Source organism: Ylistrum balloti, unplaced genomic scaffold (genome assembly GCF_031769215.1).
Source record: "Ylistrum balloti isolate Yb309-2 unplaced genomic scaffold, AGI_CSIRO_Ybal_v1 Utg371392, whole genome shotgun sequence".
In the NCBI taxonomy this organism is placed as follows: domain Eukaryota; kingdom Metazoa; phylum Mollusca; class Bivalvia; order Pectinida; family Pectinidae; genus Ylistrum; species Ylistrum balloti.
Window position 1 is genome coordinate 792619 of NW_026782733.1, and position 23317 is coordinate 815935.

A 23317-nucleotide genomic window follows, 5' to 3' on the forward strand; every position below is an offset into this window, starting at 1 on the left:
AATCAACAGGCTTTGTCGGAGGGAAAAAAACGTTTCAAGGGAGATAACTCTCATTTACACAACTCCCTAAGTACAAGATAATTTTAAGCTGAAAATATCACTTTTTTTTCTCAGTAGCAAAAATCTCAACTGTTGCCAAAAGAAATGCTTGAAATCTTGCAGCCCTGGAATGCCATAAACCATTCTAACAAAACACGTGTTTTTGCCGTTGAAAATAGACAAAGAGTGACAGTAGGCGCCTTTCGACCTCTCTCGACCCAGACAATTACGTAACGCGGCTCTCGCCTGTACTCCGATAGGGTTTAGGACAAATAAATGTTCTGATGTAACATTTCCCTGCACGAGATTCATGTCAGTTATGTTGCCACATAAACGCCCTACCTTAGCACCTTGCACGTGCAAGCAGCATAACCTGCTCGTGCCACTAATTTACTGTTGGAATACATGCTCTGAATCGAGCGCGAGGATTTGTGCGCAACGTTTGTCTAACGTTTTAATAAATTTAGATATCTTTTGTCAGCTTTCGGATAACTGTTTTTCGATATTTAAATCATCAATACATTCCTGAAAAGGTGGTTCTTTTGTGTGGCTTACACACATGTGAATTCCATAAAATGACAGGGGTTGAAAGGTTATGTGGTGTTAATTCCATTGAAAAGTGTTATCTATGTTTTAGAGACGTTGGAATTCACATAAAGTCATGGTACACAAAGCTGTCTCCTGTTCACTTTCTTGTTTTGCATCCTTCGAAGCGTTTGCTGCTTTTCTGTTCTCAATTTATCTGTACGTCATGATAAATAGATTTGAATAACTTTAACGACAGACTTTCTCATCATAACTCCAAACGTTATTGGTCCGAACAAATCAAGAAACGAGGACACTGAAAATCTGATAACATGTGTTGGGGAAGGGTAACATAGAAATGATGATGCATTCACAAAGAAATGTTAAATCTCGTACCGATGTCAGCTAAATGTCAGTAATCATGGGGTAGCTAAGATTTTTAGGGCTGGGACATCGTGGAATTTTAGATTTATGTCTCAATGATTCCTTACATTTCTTTTAATAATCATGACAGAAGAATATAAACTTTCTGCTTGATGAGAGAATATGTTATATGCTAGAAATCCATGATATTACGGGCTTAACGCCCTCGCAAAATCAGGAGACGTATGCGGACGACTGATTTCGTTACATTGTATCTTGTTATCACTAAAGAGCTTACATTGTATCTTGTTGTCACTAAAGAGCTTACATTGTATCTTGTTGTCACTAAAGAGCTTACATTGTATTTCGTTATCGCTAAAGAGCTTACATTGTATCTCGTTATCGCTAAAGAGCTTACATTGTAACTAGTTATAACTAGAGTGCTTACATCGTATTTCGTTATTACTAGAGATCTTACATGGTTTCTCGTTATTAAAAGAGAGCTTACGTTAACCCTCGTTATCAATAATAGAGACTATAGAGCTTACAATGTATATCGTTTTCACAAGATATCTTGTATTTTGTTATCATTAGACAGTTTAAAGGTAAATAGGTATTACAAGAGAGCTTACATTGTATCTCGTTAAAACTAGATAACTTACAACGTATTTCTTTATTACTAGAGAGCTTACATTGCTATCTCGGCATTTCTATGAATCTATCTTACTAATAATGATAATTGATTAATTAACAATTCAATATGACACATACTGGCTTCCGTATTCTCGCAACTCAGACAGGGATATCTCACGTAATACCACATCCTAGATTTTTCTATCTCGCCCGATCTCTCTAGTACCCTAACGTACGTTTTCACGGATGTTTTTACGCATCGGTGTATTCGTCCGCGTGTCGGTTAAAATTTTACTCTCTGCTTTATGTTATTTTGTGTGTGTATCTTTTTTTTTATGTTTTTAAGATTCCTGATGTCTAAATAAAGTAATATCTTCACTGTAAAATGTGTTGTAGTTTTTGTAAGTACGGCCTACATTGTTTACGCGGCACTATCCAAATGTTGTTTAAAAATGAAGAGGCTGTGTGGGTAGTTTGAGGTTCCCACGGGATACGCCAAACTCTGATGAAATATTGAATAATTATCAGAGTTGTAGGTGCGAGAAAAATCTATAACCTGTAACTGAGCGAGATCGGTGTATACTAATCTCGGGCTATGATCCTGTAACATCCTAACTTTGGCTGATGCCTCGGTTGTGATTATTGTGATTATGTTACAGGATCTTAGCCCTCGACTAAGGTACCCCTATCTCGTTAAGTTGCAGGTAACAGATTTGTTTAATCTCATTATAATTCGTTGGTCCCGGTCTTGGGGTTTCGTCGATACTAGATAGATATTTCGTTATTACAAGATAGCTAATAACGAGATAGTTGTATTGTAATAACGAGATAGTTGTAATAACGAGATTGTATTGTAATAACGCGATAGTTGTATTGTAATAACGGGATAGTTGTATTGTAATAACGGGGTAGTTGTATTGTAATAACGAGATAGTTGTATTGTCATAACGAGATAGTTATATTGTCATGTATTACAAGATAGCTAATAACGAGATAGTTGTATTGTAATAACAAGATAGTTGTATTGTAATAACAAGATAGTTGTATTGTAATAACAAGATAGTTGTATTGTAATAACAAGATAGTTGTATTGTAATAACGCGATAGTTGTATTGTAATAACGCGATAGTTGTATTGTAATAACGAGATAGTTATAATGTCATAACGAGATAGTTATATTGTCATAACGAGACAAGTTGTATTGTAATAACGAGATAGTTGTATTGTAATAACGCGATAGTTGTATTGTAATAACGCGATAGTTGTATTGTAATAACGCGATAGTTGTATTGTAATAACGCGATAGTTGTATTGTCATAACGAGATAGTTGTATTGTAATAACGAGATAGTTGTATTATAATAACGAGATAGTTGTATTGTAATAACGAGATAGTTATATAGTATTAACGAGGTAGTTGTATTGTAATAACGAGATAGTTGTAATAACGAGATAGTTGTAATAACGAGATAGTTATATTGTAATAACGAGATAAGTTATCTGGTAGTGATGAGTGATGTAACACATTAGGATTCCGTAAAATACTCATCAATATTTACTGTGACTCTTTACTATATAACGATACTCTGAAATACATAGCGATACTCAGAAACACGTAAAGTTACTCACAAAAATGCAACAATACTTTGAAATATGTACTGGTAATCAAAAATATGTAACAGTACTCATTAATGCAAAACGATACTCAAAATATGTCACAGGGAAATAACTAAAGATAAATGTTCTTACAAATTTGTGCTCGTCAATAATCACAAATACTAATCATTAAGATATGTATTAATTCACACTGAAAGCACATATCAACGGTCATTGTTACTCAGAATACCTAAATATACTCACAAATACAAAAAAATATATCACAAATAGAAATGAACATTCCAGTTCCTCATAAATACTCATTCCGGAAGCTTATAAACGACTACAGAACCCTTCATGTCTTGAGAAAAAATGTTTCACTCGGGCGGTCTGCAGTCATAGACTCCAAAGACGTATTATGTATACGTTTGGTTAAATGTGAGGAGGATAAGTGACACACACGAACCTTAAGATCTCTCTTAGTTCAGATACTTACATAAGACTGCCCTCGTTTGTACTCATCTGGCTAATCGATTTCACAGGATGTATTCTAAATCAGCTGGATTTGTACCAAGTCACAAAGTTTCATACGTCTCGCGACCCTACCCTTTTGGCAATTACTAAATGAAGTTTGATATCAATGAACCGGTATTTATTTTAAAAAATCTTTACTATATTCAATTTGTGCATTGTTTTTGTAGTTATTGAAACAAAAGTACAATTACTCATTTTTCCATAGTTTGAAGCTATTGTACAGAAAGTTTATCAAAATTTCTCGAATTCTACCTAATTCATGTAAAAAGATTTATGAACATGTTTCGGTGTGTGTTACACACTTACATCACTGTAAAGCTAGTAAATAACATCCATTAATTTAAGGATTTCATCAGCTAGGTTTGGAATTTTTAGTATTCTGATTACATTTCTCTGGGCTTGCGTATGATGTAGTGTTGGGTGCCAATAGAACAACTGACTTTCATCCAGTTTGTCGTGCTCAGGTTCATGGCGTCCTTTTAATAGATAGTATGTCATTCAAATCGTCTTAAGTCCGTTGTCCATTCATCCATCCTTTAAACAATAATTGGTCCCGTTATTTCTTGCGAAGTAAAGGATGGAGCTATTTCAGATTTCATATGTAGGTTCCCCTTGGTCCTTAGTTATGTTTATTGATTTTGGAATTAATCGGAAAGACAAAATGGCTGACAGGCAGCAATCTTGGACTTTGACTATAAGAAATTATTATCGCCATACTGGAGAAGAACAAGATGGATATTTCTCAAATTTCATATGCTGGTACCCCTTGGTCTCGAGTTGTGCTCACTCAATTTTGTGTCTGCTCTAGAAAAGAAATTTGCTGATGATAGACCATCTTGGATTTTGACATTTGCAATTTCTGACTTTTTTACAGAAAATTCTTGATAAATCTTTCTTAAATTTTATATCATGGTTTGGTTTATTTTGTTTAACGTCATATCAACAGCTGAAGTCATTAAAGAGAATGCTTCATATGATGGATTCCCTTGTTATCAAATGATTAAGAGGAAATGGAAAAAATCAGTATTGCCTAGAAACAATAAATATTATTCAATGGTGGGCGCCACGATCCCAGTCTAGTATCTCTATATAAATTTATACAATACTCTGGCTTTACAACTGTGATCTCTTTTTTCCCCGTAAGCAATGTTTGCAACACCAACTGCCGTGCTGACTGATGTGTGTTGCTTAGTGTTACTTCCGATATAAACCCCCTTCCTGACGTCCAAATGTTTCCGTACATTTAGCGGGGCGTAACAGCTAGATTAATACAATCATATTTTCTTCAGTTTTGTTATCAAAATTTTAAAATATCACATTTTCATTAAATGAAATTATGCGGTTTTCAATTCAACTGATAATTAACATTTCTAAGAATTATCGCCTCTCCCATAACCCATCGTTCTGTCCTTGAACTATACAGGCTCATCGGGACATAAACAGATTGTTCCTGTCAAGATGTCAAAACAATACACATTATCACACTTGAAAAAGACAGATTTTATTATTAAATTCCATTACAAATTGAAGTTGATATCGCTATCGTGATACTATTAACACATTTCTTTGACCTTTTTACCAAGGATACGACTTCATAATGGCCTCCGGGAGTTATAGAATTATCTTACGGTGGAACGGGAATGATGGCTCGCATTACGGTTGAAATATCGCTATTCTGTGATTGCAAAAATCAATTACAGTTTCGAAGATAAAAATATACGAACACTGTGTTGTGAGTGCTTTTACTATGATGATGACTTTCACCATTCTTGTTAATAGTCCTAGGAGGCTCTGTTCTGATTCATTGAAACTGAGAATCAAAGTTATTCTGGGCTGTGGACATTTTCGTTAAAAAGTTTTTGTTATTATTTTCTATAAACAAAATGCTGACATTTGAATAATTCAAACATACCTCTAGAAAGAAAGAAAAAAAAAGAAAAAAAGAATCCCTGTTGAACCTCCACATTTCCTTCTCCTTGCATTGAAACACGACAGGTAAATCGTATTGGAATGTAATTTAATTGCTAACATGCCTAAGACTATTGACATGTATTAAAATCATATTATCTTTTGCATTTATGATATATCATTTTATTAGTTAATCATATGGTCCATTCTTGTTAACAAATGATATTCAACATTATTCTATAAACTTTCGTCCTTAGTCTTCTCTGGTTTGAGACCTTCCTTCAGTTTTTAGGAACGGGCGGTATTTCACAACAATGTATGTTCATACATTTAGTATTCCAAGTAGACACCAAAAGGTAGGACTAATTAGAAGAGGCCAATGCTTCAAGACCAGAACACTTGTTTATTGAATTCCAAAACAGGATAGATAAGTTTGTGCTTAATGAAAACGTAAAATTACAATAAATATCGAAGATGATATGTAGATAATGTAGTTTACTAGGACGTGCCTGTTATCTCTAAGATGATATGTAGATAATGTAGTTTACTAGGACGTGCCTGTTATCTCTAAGATGATATGTAGATACTGTGGATTCATTTATTTTCGTTGGGTTCAATTTTCGTTGTTTCTACAAATTAGACAGTTTCGTGGACTCATAAATTCGTGGATTTTTGATTCTGTGGGAAAAAAATAAAAACGTTAGAATTTTCTCTTTTTGCTTCCAGTCGAAATTATTTCTGTTTGTATTAAGGCTATGTTCACAGGAATTAACACTAATGACAAGAATAAAAGAACGTTTTTTTTCAAGATGGCGTCCTGTGTTTTTATAACGCTGTTTACAACAGTCTCGCATTAATATCAAACCACAAATCAGTATATATCCTGGCGTGTAATCAATCGGTAATTATCAGAAACAATTGTTTTCAGTGGATAAACATTGTGTGCTGATCAGTCGGTGTACCGCAGTCATATGAAAACACCACGCGTAACGATTGGACCATGTGTGTAAACAGGTGTGTAAACAAGATCTGCATTATTAATAATTATTGTGAACCTGTAGTCGGATAGAAATACGGATCCACTCTTCAATCGACAGGATGGTCCGATCAAGCCTAGTGTCCACAGTGTCGCTAACGACTGCGATCCCATCATACTTAGCATCACAATGGGTACTTACCCTTTGTTATGTTTAATAATATATAATTATATATCGTTGACACCAATTTAGCGTATCCATGTCGAGCCTCAGACTACCCGACTCCCGACTAATTACGGGGCTTCTGTCATTACCGGTGGACGTTTCCGGTGTCGGCAAAGATTACTTGGTCAAATTTCAAAATTACTTTAGTAAGTAGTTCATATTTCGTTGTGTTTTTAAATTCGTGGATTTGCTCATCCACGAAAACAACGAAAATTGGACCCCCACGAAATAAAATGAATCCACAGTAATGTAGTTTACTAGGACGTGCCTGTTATCTCTAAGATGATATGTAGATAATGTAGTTTACTAGGACGTGCCTGTTATCTCTAAGATGATATGTAGATAATGTAGTTTACTAGGACGTGCCTGTTATCTCTAAGATGATATGTAGATAATGTAGTTTACTAGGACGTGCCTGTTATCTCTAAGATGATATGTAGATAATGTAGTTTACTAGGACGTGCCTGTTATCTCTAAGATGATATGTAGATAATGTAGTTTACTAGGACGTGCCTGTTATCTCTAAGATGATATGTAGATAATGTAGTTTACTAGGACGTGCCTGTTATCTCTAAGATGATATGTAGATAATGTAGTTTACTAGGACGTGCCTGTTATCTCTACGATGATATGTAGATAATGTAATTTACTAGGACGTGCCTGTTATCTCCTATGTTGTCGATTTCTATGTACTGTAACTAACGCCTACACGTTTAATTACAGTCTTCAGTCCCTTTCTTAATTTATGCAATTAAAAAACGAAAATAATAAGAAGATCATTGATTTTTTGGAGATACGTTTTCCTGCAAAGAAAAGAATTTTTTTCCAGCACAGAATGGAATACGGAGTCAAAGATTAATGATAGATCAACGATGTTATACCCGGTGTCCTGGGCCTAAAGGATGTACTAAATTATCAATGATACTTTTTCATCAATATATTTAATATTGTTCATTCAAATTGCTTTCTTCATTTTTGCTTTCCCTCTGTTTTGGTATTCATTTTATTAACTTGCTGTACAGATTTAAATCATTAGTAAAAAAATAAAAAAGGAAAACAACATAGGGACTAACATACTCAATTATTTCACTCCACTTTTTATGACTACTAAAACTTTAACCAGACTTCATTCTAAGAACTGTAAAGTGGCTGATTTTTTCCATTCCAGACCGAACGGTAATCTTTGTCTTTTCACCCCCCGCTAATTATCCTCATTTCGTAGCGACTTAACGAAAAGACGTCAGAAAAGAGTTTAAACTCGAAAGACGGACAGCAAGTGAATACACCTAAGGGCTGTATGAAGTGATGACTGGTCGTGCCTGCCTTATATGGGAGTAACAAGATAGAAAAAATGAGCTCTTTTTGATATGCTACCAAAATACTCTAATTAGTTACCGCACTTGGTTACTGAACGTGAAATGTCGTAAATGTTTATCAGATTACAGTTTTGTCTTCCCGCACTTGATAACTACAACAAAAAGTGATACTAACCAATTAAGGATTAAAAATAGTACAATTTAATGTCTTTTTCGTGTTTCGTCGTAAAGAAGTTTTTAGCTGGACTGTGTAAAGAGTTCGGGATGTCAATTTTGCATGCTTTGATAAATTCTTGTTGTTCTATGACGGACGAAATCCACACTACAATCGGATAGATCCCCGATATATTTACTCGATGTACTCTTTCACCTGTCTTTGCCAGTTGAAAGGCAGATTAGGAGACGATACCAATACAGATTACACGGCGTTATCATTGCTTTTCATGGTTTAAGCTAATTGATTCCTTAAAACAGTCATCTTCCTTACGGGTCATAAAATCTGATCAGAAGAAATTTTCCCAATCGACATGTCAGTGATGAGCTCAGAGAGATTACCTCTGTGTAGGTAGAGATGGATTTTATGTTGGTCTATTAACACGGGGGAAAAGCAACATTTTTAACTCGAAATCCATGTATAAATAGTCCAGGTCTGGTCACGCTAGTGTCATTAACCTTGATCCCAGTCACGGTAGGCTATGTAGTGTGATGACAGGCCAGAGAGATGACTTGGAATAAAGAAGAGATAAAGAGACAAAAAGGAGATTCTAAAATGTTTTTATGGAGTACGTAGATCCAATATTATCTGTATTTAGATTTAAGTATAAACTTAGCTTCTTTTACAACAACAACGAAGCAAGCTATCAGCTTTTCTTAGTCTGGATGGAAGCGCGCGAGGGATCTTAATGCGGTAAATACCTTGTCTACCAAAACGGTGATACGATACCTTTTCATTATTCTTTAACCCTTTTTCGATCGGGAAACCAAACCCCGTTTGTCTAGGTGAAAGGCGAGTGCATTACCGCAGCGAAACCCGACCACTATATAGCGTTTAGTGAACCTCTAAATAACATCGTCCATTTTTAAAATCCTAAACGGATGATACAGTTTAAGAAGCCTGCGACTTCTACGCTTAACAGCATAGCTTTCTGCATTGGTCTGTGCTGATAAGAACGGCGTTCCGCATACTTTTGTGCTTATAAGCATGGGTTTCTGCATATTTCTGTGCTTTTAAGCATGACTTTCTGCATACTTCTTTGCTTATAAGCATGACTTTCTGCATACTTCTGTGCCTATAAGCATGACTTTCCGTATTCGTCTGTGCTTATAAACATGGCTTTCCGTATTCTTCTGTGCTTATAAGCATGACTTTCCGCATTGGTCTGTGCTTATAAACATGGCATTCCGCATTCTTCTGTGCTTATAAGCATGGCTTTCCGCATTGGTCTTTGCTTATAAGCATGACGTTACGTGTTGGTCTGGCATTCCGCATTGACCTGTTCTTATAAGCATGGCCTTCCGCATTGGTCTCTGATTACAAGCACGGCGTTCCGCATTCTTCTGTGTTTATAAGCATGGCTTTTCGCATTGGTCTTTGCTTATAAGAATGTCGTTCCGCATTCTTCTCTGCTTATAAGCATGACGTTACGTGTTGGTCTGGCATTCCGCATTGACCTGTTCTTATAAGCATGGCCTTCCGCATTGGTCTCTGATTACAAGCACGGCGTTCCGCATTCTTCTGTGTTTATAAGCATAGCTTTCCGCATTGGTCTGTGCTTATAAGAATGTCATTCCGCATTAGTCTGTGCCAATTAGCAATGCATTATGGTTTATTCTATGCAACTAAACCTTCTTTAGTACATATCTCTGTTTTTCTATCAATAAAAACCTCATAGATTCAAACATCAAACATGTATTCATACTTTTATTTGATAATATAGGTGAACGAACTCAAACCAACGTTCCAGGTTTTGTCTCACACGAGCTTTGCAGATGAGTCCATAGAAATCTGAGCCTATCGCGATTGGTTTGGAAAATGTGGATAGTTTTTTTACGTGATTAGCTTTCATGGGCAACTGCTTTCAATCAATTAAGCCATCAATACTTCAAAAACAATGGGAGAAAGTTGTTTATCTCCCTCGTTCTAGAGCGGTTGATATGGTAATGGTATAAATTCGTCAGTCCATCTGTCCGTTACGAGAACCTGAGCACTTTGTAATCTGACTCCAGCTATAAGCAGTGATTTTCTAATGCTTGCTGTATGGTACAATGTTTAAACTTCAGGGTCACTGAAGCCATCTATAGAAATAAACATCTACATCATGTTTCCTGTCAGAAATCATTACTTCAGCTTCCTCTACTGAAATGTTGTCCGCATTGTGATTACAAAATCAAAAAAGTTTCTATTATAAGCCATGTCTGTATATCGACTTCACCTCTATATTACCTTGGGCTCTGTGGCTTTGTGTTCCGTTGACACGAGGAAAATTCTAATTTTTATGTGGTTCAGTTATAGAAACTCCAAGAGAGCTGCTTTGGGTTTGTATCAATTTGTTAAATAAATATCGCAAAAGTATGTGAACATGTGCATATCATGAGTGATACTTTTATACTGCAGTGTATGCATTAAAAGAATAGCATGAAGACGCTATGTACAACTGTGTACATGTAAATACAAACCAAGTGCCTTTGTTATGAAGACTCAGTTTCCTTTTTCAATTGTCACTTAAATTCTAAAATATTTTACCCATCATTTCTTGTCGGATCTTACGTAACAAAATCATCACCAATGTATGTAAAATATCGGTGTCATCTGCACAGATTTTACATACAATCCGAAAGTCACGGCGCTTTAAAAACATTTGTGCCTTATAAAAAGATAAATAATAATTTTTAAAAACCCATAACATTTCTGATTGCCTGTAATCACGAGTGTATAAGTATCGTCCCCGATGGTATTTAACATCAGGCACATGTGATAAATGGCAGTTGCTCGAGAAATGCTTTCGAGTACAAAGCTTAGTAGTTGTCAGATGTGATGAATAACAAGTTTCATGGATACCCGAATACATGTCCTTAATGTATCTCCGAGGTTCTTAATCGGCTGTTACAACAGAAAAAAAAGTCTACAAGCCTCTTCCACATTAATAGCCTCCTACTATCATGTGCCGTGACACAGCAGGTCTGCATTATAGATTGACTTACAAGTTTTTGACGTTATATAAGTAGTATTGTCTACGGCAGACTGAACATTCCATACTGATAGGATTATCCCCCCACCCCATTTTTCTCTGACGCCGTTGATTTGTTCCGTTATCTGTGAACCCCAACATGACATGAGCTGTTTGGAGCACGCAAATTCCAACAGTTTGATCTTTCTATTTTTCTGTTAGATATATTTGCAACAGCTCAACTTAAAAAGCCGCATCTTTTCCTGTGTGTAATGATCAATTCGCCAATAATTCGAATTTCTTAGTCTGTTTTTAATGTACCAAAGGATAATTGGTCTACAGTTGACCACAAAACTGTAACTAACCAGAAAGATATTGGTGACACGTGCCAGGTCTTATGTACCACTGGAATGTTCTATATGATTATCATTCGTTGAGAATTGTTGCACGCGCCTGACATATTACGGCGGTGACAGTACGGCCTAGAAAACCGTTATAACAATCCATGTGATTTTTAATGTTATGTATCATGAGATCTTTTCTGTTACTATTTCTAAGATGTTCAATTTCCGCCCCCCTCCTCCTCCCCTCTCCCTGACAAAATCATTTGCCAATGGTGTTCATGAATAATTTAAGCACGCTGGATACATGTCATATTGGAATGGTGATGATATAATGTAATATCTGTAAAAGTTCCTGCTTCATCGACCAAAATCTTCGTAATGGCTTTCAACACCACTGCAGCCATAACTTGTGTCTTGATGTATAATATGTACCAGGCACTTCTAGGGTATCGACATCACTCGTTTTAAGACAAGTAGTCCTTATTTATTTCTTGCGTAACGGAACCATTTCCCCTAAACTTTTGATCCAGTATTCTCAACAGCAGATCCCACTAACATACAGCGGAGAGCAAGGGTTAAATTAGATACATAAAAATACACACAAGAAAATGAGAAATAGGGAAAAAAACTGAATGCCATACGTTGAATTCTAAATCTAGACAAGTTGATATGTCAGTAATACGTTTGTCTCATTTTGAAATTAATGACTTTATATTAAGGCTACAGTTAGACTTTTTTGTCTATATTGCAATAAAAACTACAGCAAGACATGTATAAAAGCTAACATATAATGTTTTGATGATTTAGTTCCCTTATTTTTCTAAATGTAGGACAATTTTATGTATAATATATATTGACTACCCAGAAGAAATATCCATGACGTGAGGAATGCAATAATTTCATTTGACTACATCTGTTTCTTTCAGTTGGCATTCATAGGCGTATAAATGCCAACATGATATGAGCAAATTAAATAAAGCGCGTCCATGCTTAATTTGCCTGTATCCGTTTGGCGTTCATATTATCCATGAATGTCAATTAAAGCAGTTCAATGCTAATACTTACCATTTTGTCCAAAAAATGCGGTAAGCCACATTCCACCCTGATCAATTAGGGTAAAATGTCTAGCCAAAATACACAACCATGTTTGTTCAGACAGTACCGCATCTTAGCTTTCTGTGAAACCAGACCATCACTGGTAGGATCCGTCGAGCCATGTACCAGGCATCTACGCCTGATGTCACAAAGGGCAATTACTAGAGGTGATATTCCATCTATAGTATGTTAGAGTATCTGGCCATTTTAATTATCCACAGTATCTGCGAAAGGAACCATTTGTGTTGATGTTGGAGTTAGCCCGATCCCATTTTTATTTGTGACAATTTAGAAGCGGAAAGATCGCTAGACACCTCATAATAACAAAATATTCCCAAAATGTGATGCTCCTATGTCTCAGCTGATTTTGATATTCAAGGGCCCTTACCTGGTCTCAATGTCTCGACTTTCTTGAAGGATGTCTACAAATGACAAACTCACAACACAGGGTTTCGAGAGATGCAGGTTGGTAAAACTGCTTGAGTAGTTTTAAAGTCGTCGCGTTTTTTTCAATGGAAAATATTTTATTCCAATCTTTAATGCGATATGAAGTGAAACGTGTTTGATGGCCGTTAGTATACTTGTTAGTCTCGTTGTTTTGGGAACATCACATTACTTACTCATATTGACAGTTTCCAGGTGGGTGTAGTCGAAGATATTTACTCTTCTGGAACACTTGGGCTTATTCTTACTGAGCTTATTTGGGGAGTCTTCTCGTAAATATTTCTTTGTTTAAATTTTCTCTAGAGTTACTTAATTTGAGTTTGGATTTTGATTATGTTTTCCTGTTTCGATAATGGACAATATCTAACTGTTCTAAAAATATCAGCAGCGAACGGCAGCTTTAACTATAAGGTCAGTAATATATATCCCCAACAACTGGGCGCATTGGGCTGGCAGCATGGGGGAATTGGGGCACTGGAGGATGGGGAGGGGGTAGTCCCACGCTTTGAGGCTCAAAAATGTATCGATCGTGTTTTATGTTGGTAGAATGATAACATATGTCTATTTCATATATTAAATGTACGGTAAGTAAACCAAAAACTCATACTCTGTAGTCATCTTTATAACACATATAAAGTACCGTTATGTATTCCGAAGAACAAAATAACTTCCCTTAATGATGATGGATTTCGCGCACAGTGTGTGATTCCAGTTACTCGCCTTGACAGTTGAAATTAACTTAATCATATACCAACCATTTCGAGCTACACGATGATAGATGGGGTATTTTGTCGTTAGGACTGATTTTTGTTCTCGGCTTCGGAATCTCAATGGGAGATTACATCATAATGTTCATAATTCCTTTGTCACGCGGTATTAAGCGCCGCATGGCCAAAGAATTAGTTTTGTAATATTGGTAAACTTGAAATACTGAATATCATGACTTTTTATCTCTCTGAAATGTATTTACACGATATATTTCAGACGAATAGGGGCTTGATAGATGGAACTTCTAAGGACGTTAATGAAGTTGATATTTCATCATAATTTCTAGACTTGAAGTACAGTTTTATTTTTCAATAAACTGTATTGACTTTTATTTCTCTATCTGAGAGAACAATTGCCCGCCATGACGATTAATACTTTCTGAAATGTTTACGTAACAAAGAATAAAAAAACGCTATCCACAAATTCTACCATAAATAGGGTGAAGATTTCTCGCATGCAAACGTTGACGTTTTGTGTCTTCCATCGACATGTAAACATTCGCTGGCTATACAAAAACTGGGAAGGCTAGAAACCAGGTTACGTTTTTTTCTACCACAATGATACACCACTTATTCTGTGGGAACAGATTTAATTGGGTAACAAAACATTCGTTTCACTTAAGGGAGGTACGTTTCGGATTTTTTCAATGTGGAAGGAAATAAAGTTATCGTAACTGACAAAGGAAATCCTTCAGGAACAATGGAATTTTGCCCAAGTACCAAATTGAATAAAAGTGGATGATATTTGTAGCATCTTAAATGACTTCCCATGAAATAGGATTTAGAAATTCAAAAAGGTCCATAGGGCCTGTGCTATGACCCATTTAGTTTCGTGATCATGGGAGTATGGCAGGGTTCAGTTTTCCACCTGAAAAATTATTAAAACCACAGTGTACATCACTAAATGATATCCTGTTTGATTAGGAAGGATCAGTTTGACAATATGGTGGTAAATATGTATCAAAATATTACAAAATAAAAATAATAATGCAGCTCCAAAATTGAAAAGCTATGATTTTTGACATGTTTTGACCTGAAGCCTGTACTTTCCGTTATATATTATTTGACCCTTTATGACAAGAACAGTTGGTGAAAATTTCAGGAAAATCGAGAACCGGTAAAGTGTCATTTAAAAGCCAAAATATTAATATTTCAATTTTAGTCGATTTGGTGGGGTTCGACAGCGGTCAGTATTTCCTAAAAAAATGTTAAACTAATGTTAAACATAGTCATAGAATGGCAGCTTTGAATAAATAAATTCTGCTACAAGTTCTCAAGTCAAAAAAAATATTGTTAATCAATAAAAATTAACAATCTCGAACTTGAAAAACTTTTTTCAACAGAATCTCAAAGAAAAAAATCCGTTTTCAGTGCACCAATAATTTTATCAAATTATTTGGCCCATTACCTGAAGTATATACAGTGAAAATTTCAGAAAGTTTGAGAACCGGTAAAATTGCCATTTAAAGGTTCGACCAAAGTTACTATATTATTTCATGAAATTACAAGGAAGAGAAGTACAATTATCTAATAAACAGTATTTTGACAAGGCAAGTGTTTACAAAAAAAATCACTCTAATTTAAGATTTTATTATTTAACAAATGTCATTTACTTGTATGTATTAAAATGAACAGAGCCTACATATCGAGTCTATAGGTAGTTGTTGAAAGGACAAAATAGTTATCTTCAGGACATGCCTGATCATCAACAGAGTGTAGTGGACTTGTTTCATCTAATTCCTGTACATTATAGTATGTAAATGAATTATGCAGTTCTACATTCAGTTGTGAGATGTATAAAAATATATATCAGTCAAATGAGTGATATCATCAAGTAAAATCTTGTATCATTATTCAGAGCAATTAAGTAATTGCATGAAATGAATGACAAGCGCATCATTTCAAGTTGCCTTACAAGGTTCAAAGATAATGACGAAACCCTAAAATTGCCGAGGAGTCTTGATTCACAGTATGGTAGGTGGCTAAAATCTTAGCTCAGAGAAGACGGGTTATTAGTGATAACCGATAGCAAGATTTGCAAAAGGTGTTATACACAGCATCTAAAAATGACTAAGACCGGATACAAACGATGACTACTCCCAATATGATGAAGCTCCTCTTCAGAATATACGTTTGAGAATATCAGTAGTGACAATGCAGATAATGTTGAGATTTCACAGACACAGTCCCACATTTGAGCGTCGACAATCTGAAGTATACCGCAACATCTCATCGAGAATGTTCTATATGTCTTAGTTATAATGACAACGGCGTTAATATACTTAAATCTGCACACCACAGTCTGGTCATCAAGCAGCGACTATGGTGCTCTCCTGATGCCCCTGTTCTCTAAGAACACATCATTGGGGTTTTTTCTACATCTCGATACTGTAGGATCTTCGGTCAACCGTAGTCCACTACGACATTAACTGAATGACACTATTTCATCATTAGTCATAAATGATCTCCTTGAACCCATTCATTGGGTATCCACTCAAGGCAATTCGCCAAAATTGCAGTTTAGGAACCTTTCTGATTTAGGCTGTCATGCGTGGACTGTCTGGTCATGGAGTTATGTATCGACTAATACATGTAATCCCCGTTTTCTGATACTTCCATCTCAGATCTCAAGAGAGGACGGACTCACAAAAAATCACCTAATCGAGAACAGTTATAAGCTCCGGATTGGATATCTTAACCTCAGCTGTAGCTAACTGAAATATAGGACTTGGTATTGAAGTTGTTGAAAATATACGTGTAGTTACGACATGAGACGTAATAATCCCAAACTCTCATGTTTTAATCGATTTTGTGTTCCGTTTTGATGTTTATCTTTTAGTTTATCGTCCCCATGTCTGTCGGATGCGTGTCAATAACTAGCGATTCGTCATCAGTGATGATTTAATATCTCTTCAAATCCACCTCTTCATTACTCCCAAGACCAATACACTAAACGGCATAAGGAGCATGCGGCATCAAATTGGCGCTGTGATGTCTTCAACTCTAACGTCAAAGCGAACGAGATGGTATTTTTACACTTGTTGTAACACTTGTGTTTATTTTCTATTGACGATATCCCCATTTTTCCTGACATTATTTTTTCTGTTTCCTTCTTCGCAATGTCCTATTTTCTCAGAGTGAAATAGAATCCTTTAATCAGTTAAAAGCTCTCCAGAAAGCTTCCAGCTGAAATAATACGAAAAAATCATAGAACATTATCTGACGATGCAATTTTTACGCAGTCCTAAATGGATATAAAATCTGTATGATGCCGTTTTAATCCAAATTTATTATTCGTCTCTAATTCTGAATCTGTATGGAAAGATGTTATTCACTTGTGTGTCATTTGCATAATATTCATTCGAATAGTATGGTACAGAATTTACACATGTACTTGACGTTTTACTGAAATTATCAGATACACATGTATATAGAAATTATATTGAATGGTAGGGTTAGCGAACCTTAATATATGCATTTTGACATTTAATTCGGTCATTGATTTTTTTCAGTCGCCTCTCAGGCTTAAAAAATAGGTCCTTAGAATCACTGACGAGTCCTTGTATAATAAAACAGCTGTGTGATACAGTTTTTGTTCAATAATTGACTCTACGTTATCGAATTATGGATTGGTATTAAAACGTGCTGTTCAACTGTTTTTCTTCTATACATTTTATAACTAAGACAGGGAAAGAGTGAAAATTGTCATGTTTATCGTTATTGAATCATTAGTATTTCATTTTTAAATGGTCAGAAGATATTAGAACTTGACATCGGTAATGAAACGATTATCAAACACTGGAGGAGTGTTTGAACTAATAGAATACTTATATATCCGTATCAACCTTCTTGTGTTGCTAGATTCCAGAGTATAAAAACTGGGTACTTACAAGTAATAGGGTATATGTAAGCGTCATGAAAAAATTAACAATTCTTTTGGTTTTTTGTTTATTACTTTCCCAAAGGATGGATTAATTTAATTTGTAATGCACGCTCGGAGAACGAGTTCGTGATTCTAGGTGGTATCGTCTTTAAGGCACGTCACCGAAACTTCATAAATATGTTAATTAGTGCCTCAAAGTGTGTTTTAAATCCGTTACTGTAAAAAGGCCTTCTGCTAACATCGACATTATTTCAAATATAATTGTGCGAAAAGGTCCACTGAGATCGCTTTAAATCGAAGTATTCATACGCTGGACTTGTTAGTCATGCGTGATCAGAGGACGTTTCCTTCGCTGGGCCAGTTCGTTGTGTGTGATCAGAGGACGTATTCCTCCACTGTACCTGTTAGTCGTGTGTGATCAGAAGACGTATTTTTCCGCTGGACCTGTTAGTCGTGTGTAATCAAAGAACGTATTCCTCCGCTGGACCTGTCGATCGTGTGTGATCAGAGGACGTATTCCTCCGCTGGACCTGTCAGTCGTGTGTAATCAAAGAACGTATTCCTCCGCTGGACCTGTAAGTTATGTGTGATCAGAGGACGTTTTCCTCTGTTGGACCTGTCAGTCGTGTGTAATCAAAGAACGTATTCCTCCGCAGGACCTGTAAGTTATGTGTGATCAGAGGACGTATTCCTCCGCTGGACCTGTCAGTCGTGTGTAATCAAAGAACGTATTCCTCCGCTGGACCTGTAAGTTATGTGTGATCAGAGGACGTATTCCTCCGCTGGACCTGTCAGTCGTGTGTAATCAAAGAACGTATTCCTCCGTTGGACCTGTAAGTTATGTGTGATCAGAGGACGTTTTCCTCTGTTGGACCTGTCAGTCGTGTGTAATCAAAGAACGTATTCCTCCGGTGGACCTGTCAGTCATGTGTGATCAGAAGACGTATTCCTCCGCTGGATCTGTTAGTCATGTGTGATCAGAGGACGTATTCCTCCGCTGGATCTGTTAGGCATGTGTGATCATAATGCCAAATATCCAGAAATACAAATACAAAATTTGAATATAATACTCTTGTGCAAAAGTTTCAAGAAAATATATGAAATATTATCGTTTAACTAATATCGGAGAATATGTAAAGCTAACAAATATGTATATTACCACTAGGTTTCGCTGAATTTATGTTAAGGTCGGTGCACGTGGAAGTCGGTATGTAAATTGTTAGTAAAAGCATGCACGAACAAGCCATAATTCCAAGTCTTTGCATGCTTACCATGTATCCCCTGGGCTCGGCTCATGCCCATAAGTTTAGTTAGGTGTATATTATTATATCCAACATCAACTATAATCGATAAGTGAAAATTAATGGGTTAAGCGTTCGCTTGATATTCTTGGCATATTACATTTGGAAAACAAAACAATATCACTGGTGGTAAAAAGAAGCGGAACGGATGCTGACAGGCCGGAGAGGAGGCTAGGTTCTCTCGCTTATTGAATGCCTTCTTAGTTGAGCGACAAGTGTAACGTGGAGAAAATGGACCCCGTTGGAAAATGGAAAAGGCTCCATTTCTCCTCAGTGTGAAGAAACATGACATCTATCATATTACTTGTGTCATCAATAGACAGACTGCTACAAGTAAAGACCTTTAATCAGCTATGAAAGCTCAATTAGCAGAGAGAAAAAATATAGTACACAATTTAGTACGGGTTCCGAGCCCTATATTTTTGTGTCGTTGTTTGCTGTAGACGTGAATAAACCGGTTTCTCAGGATGTACAGGATCTAGTAGTAGAAAGACATATGTTCTAGTAGAAGAAACTCGCCGAAGAGCCGGTACTAAAATTGGTCCAAAAAACCTTTATAAATCTTCAAAATCCAGTTTCCATTAATTCTGTAGTGTCTCAGTATTTTACAACAGACACACAAGTAATTACACATTTCAATACAAAATTAGAACTACTTATTGTAGAGCCTAACGATGAATGAACTGCATCAAAAATCCTTTTCGACTGTCTAGAAATTTTCATTGATACCTCAGTTATAACAATGATTTGGACTTTTAAATTCTGTTACAATATGATCATGGAATTTAGATTTTATGTATATAAAGGTGTCCCTATATTAGTCATATACCCATGAGCTGACGATCTTTCACCAAAGGAGAATCTAGAACGGAATTGGCTAAAACTCACTGATTTACCTCAATAAACTGAATCTGAATCTACCCACTTGAGGTTTTATCTTACACATATATAGCTTCATAAAGCTTCCTTCGCCAGTACAAGGGAATTGTTTTTTTCATTACCTCTATATATTTAGTACATTCAGGTACAGCTACTTCAAATATGGCCATTTCTACCTGATACTGAAAGGAATTTCAACAACTTTTGACAGACACAAAGGATCAACCAAAAGAACCACAATGCTTTGTTTTTATTTATAAAACTTCCACAAAAATGCAATCAATTTCTCTTGTTTAATCGTCACGTACTTCAATGGTCTAGTCAATTCAGATTGAGTTTTTCTAAACTCAAGGTCGTGTATTATGGAAGAAAATACTGTTGAAAACTCGGTACTTTAGCGCATAGCCATGAATTCACCAACACGAAAGTAGGTGTGCTGTCTAGTAAATGTGCTGCGACAGAATCGCTCGATTTCCAAACAGAAATATGAACAAATACTGCGGACAAACATTTTCCTCATGTAATATCCGGGTTTTTTTTCTAGATCTCTTATTTCTTTTTACTTCCTTGTAATTAGCTATTTTATTACGAGAGTTTACATTGTTTCGATCTCGGTGTGACACCACAACCGATTAACAGTTTCAGTAAATTTACAGCTGATTTTGACAGCTACTTTCATGTCCGCTGTGATTTCGTTTGGAACTAATAATAGTACAGGATTACAACTCACAAAAAGGTCATTATCTCATATAAATCGATAATGCCATTTCCAGATGTTCAAAATGTAAAATACTTGACAGGATATCTATTGCAGGGCTTGTGTTTTGGTCTGCTATAAAAGGAGTAGCCATATTATTCAAGGACATTTCATTATGTAATCTTCTGACAAACCCAAAGCGAACGCTTGAATATTTGTTTAATCAGATTCCAATCGTGAATTCAGTGTTAACTGAATGACGTACATTGACTTAAAATGTACAATATTAAGCATTGTGATTTTTAACCAATAAAAATAAGTTTTTTGTGTTTTTGGTCTGACATCGATATTTGAATAATAACGCCGATATCAGCAGGTGCCTTGTTTACTGTTGAAAATGTACAAATGATCTGGATCCGTTTGATCTTTGAAGACAGACATGACTCATTGGCACGTGTGGCAATAAAAGATACCATTTTTTGAAAGGATAAATTATCATACGTTGTTCAAACATTGACAATTTTGGTTTTGAAGAAAATTGAAAACAGAACATAAGTAGAATGTTACGATTAAGGACTGCCTAACATGGTCTCTGAACTTAAAGGCAAATTATACAATACAGGAACTATACACCACATTGCTGCAGGAAAGCCATGTGAAGTATCTCATTATACTCGAAGAATCCATATCACCTGTTTAACCTACAGTAATGGGAATGACGAGGAAACCCAGTATAAAATAAGCTTCCGATTATTCTTAAATAACCCAATGCTGACTGTAGCGATAATTAGATAAGTTTCTTGAATACTAATGAAGGTAAGCATGTGAGATAAGCCACAATAAAAGTTAACTTAAAGTTGAGGAGTCACCATTTGAACTTGCCACTGTACTGTCCATTACCGTAAAACTCCTAATAAATTATGCATCACTAATTCAGTACTATGAAACTTATATGGTTAGATGATCAATAACGATAAATTTTTCTTGTCGATTTAATTGTAATCTTTATATACTAACATCTTAATATCGCATATATCAATACTACATATACATTGTATAACAAATGCAATATCATAGTTCTATGATACACTATGTTATTACGAAATGACCTGGAAATGACAGCTGCTGTGTATCGATATCTGCACACAAAATTTATGTAAGAAAACAGTCAGTCTGCAATACGACGATGTTGCTTAGTGCACTGCAGAAGCGGAATCTCCAGTGATATACAGCAAATAGATATGCTCCCGTTGATAACACACCAGGGATAGAAACTGACATGTGTATTATATTGCTATTAAATATATCGCTTAAAACATTACCTGGCGAACAAGTAGTTAAATCAATTCTTCTTATTTTTATGGATGTTCTAACCTTCAGAGTAGGTTATTGACTTCATCTTGAGAAATCTTCCTATGATATTTGTTATCTCCATTTCATCATACTGTGGCACATGGCAGTATCTGGCATACTACAAAGGAGACTGACTATATTTACAGCCACATGTGATTTTCTTGGCACCTGCACCTGTAGAGGATCACGAGATATGCCTCATTTACATATCGGAGGCCAGAAAGATTACACCAACATAACTTAGAGGATGACAGATCTGTAACATACGGTTTAACATAGCTTCCTGATTATTAACCCATGAATAATGAACTATTTTCGTTCAATCGCCTAATCGTCAAAACTCCAAACACCCATGTGAATTGTACTTGTTTCAGAGTTAACCTGTCCAGCTGTTTTACTGTTCGCTGTTATCATCTTCAACAAAACTTTCTGCTCATCAAGTGCCCATCAATTTGTTTAACTCTCCGCATTATCACATTTCCCCCTTAAAATTGCAATCTGACGACTCCCATTCGAACAATCGATCTCCTGATCTGACCGATGACAAGAAACCTAGATCTCATGTTTGAAACAAATTAAAGTTCGAGCAATCAACTTTAAGTGTATGAATTCAGGAGGGCTGCGGTTATGGTTTAACTTGCAATCACTGGTCTGTTTGGCCTTTATTGGTCCTATACGTGCTGATATTTTGAAAGAGAGATAGATAGAAAATTTAGCAGAAGCAAAGATTCCACTGAAAGAATACCATTTTCGTTGTTTTCATCGCAAATTATTTTCAACTTTGTCTGTAAACTACTGCATGTTAAGACACCTCAAAATATCACGAAATATGTCCTCAAATATTACGTTATTCCGGTATTTATTTAACGCCGTCCACCAAAACAATTGTGAGTTCGTTAGAAAACTTCATTTCCCTCCGACATTGGGAGCCCTTGCGCGTATTCATTCGAAAGGGCATATTATAATTAATATCACTTGTTCATTTCTTTCAAAAGTATCATGTCTTTTTTTCTGTGCCAGAATCAAAAAGCGAAAGTGGGGATAAAAATATTTCAAACTCTTAAAAAATTATAAGCTTTGCTATGATAAACATTATTAATTAAGTAAAATTATAAATTTGATCGTTTCTGGAACAGATTGCTCCGATGACTTATCAATTTATTTGTTCCGTACAAAAAATTAATTGTCTGGAAGGAAGCCATTGTTTCTCGTTGTAATGCTTACGTAAGGATATGCCATGTAATGAATGTTTATAGCATTAAATGACGGGTT

The 23317-nt window shown here is 35.7% G+C and overlaps 1 long non-coding RNA gene across 1 annotated transcript in view; it reads right to left on the reverse strand.

The window, feature by feature from the left end:
- Window positions 1-22147, reverse strand: part of LOC132562314 (uncharacterized) — a 491282-nt gene extending 469135 nt beyond the window's left edge. The window contains exons 1-2 of the long non-coding RNA XR_009554754.1: window positions 22015-22147; window positions 15575-17118 (exon numbers count right to left, since the gene is read on the reverse strand). This is a non-coding gene — a long non-coding RNA (uncharacterized LOC132562314). The remainder of the gene's footprint in view (window positions 1-15574; window positions 17119-22014) is intronic.
- Window positions 22148-23317: the final 1170 nt, after the last annotated feature.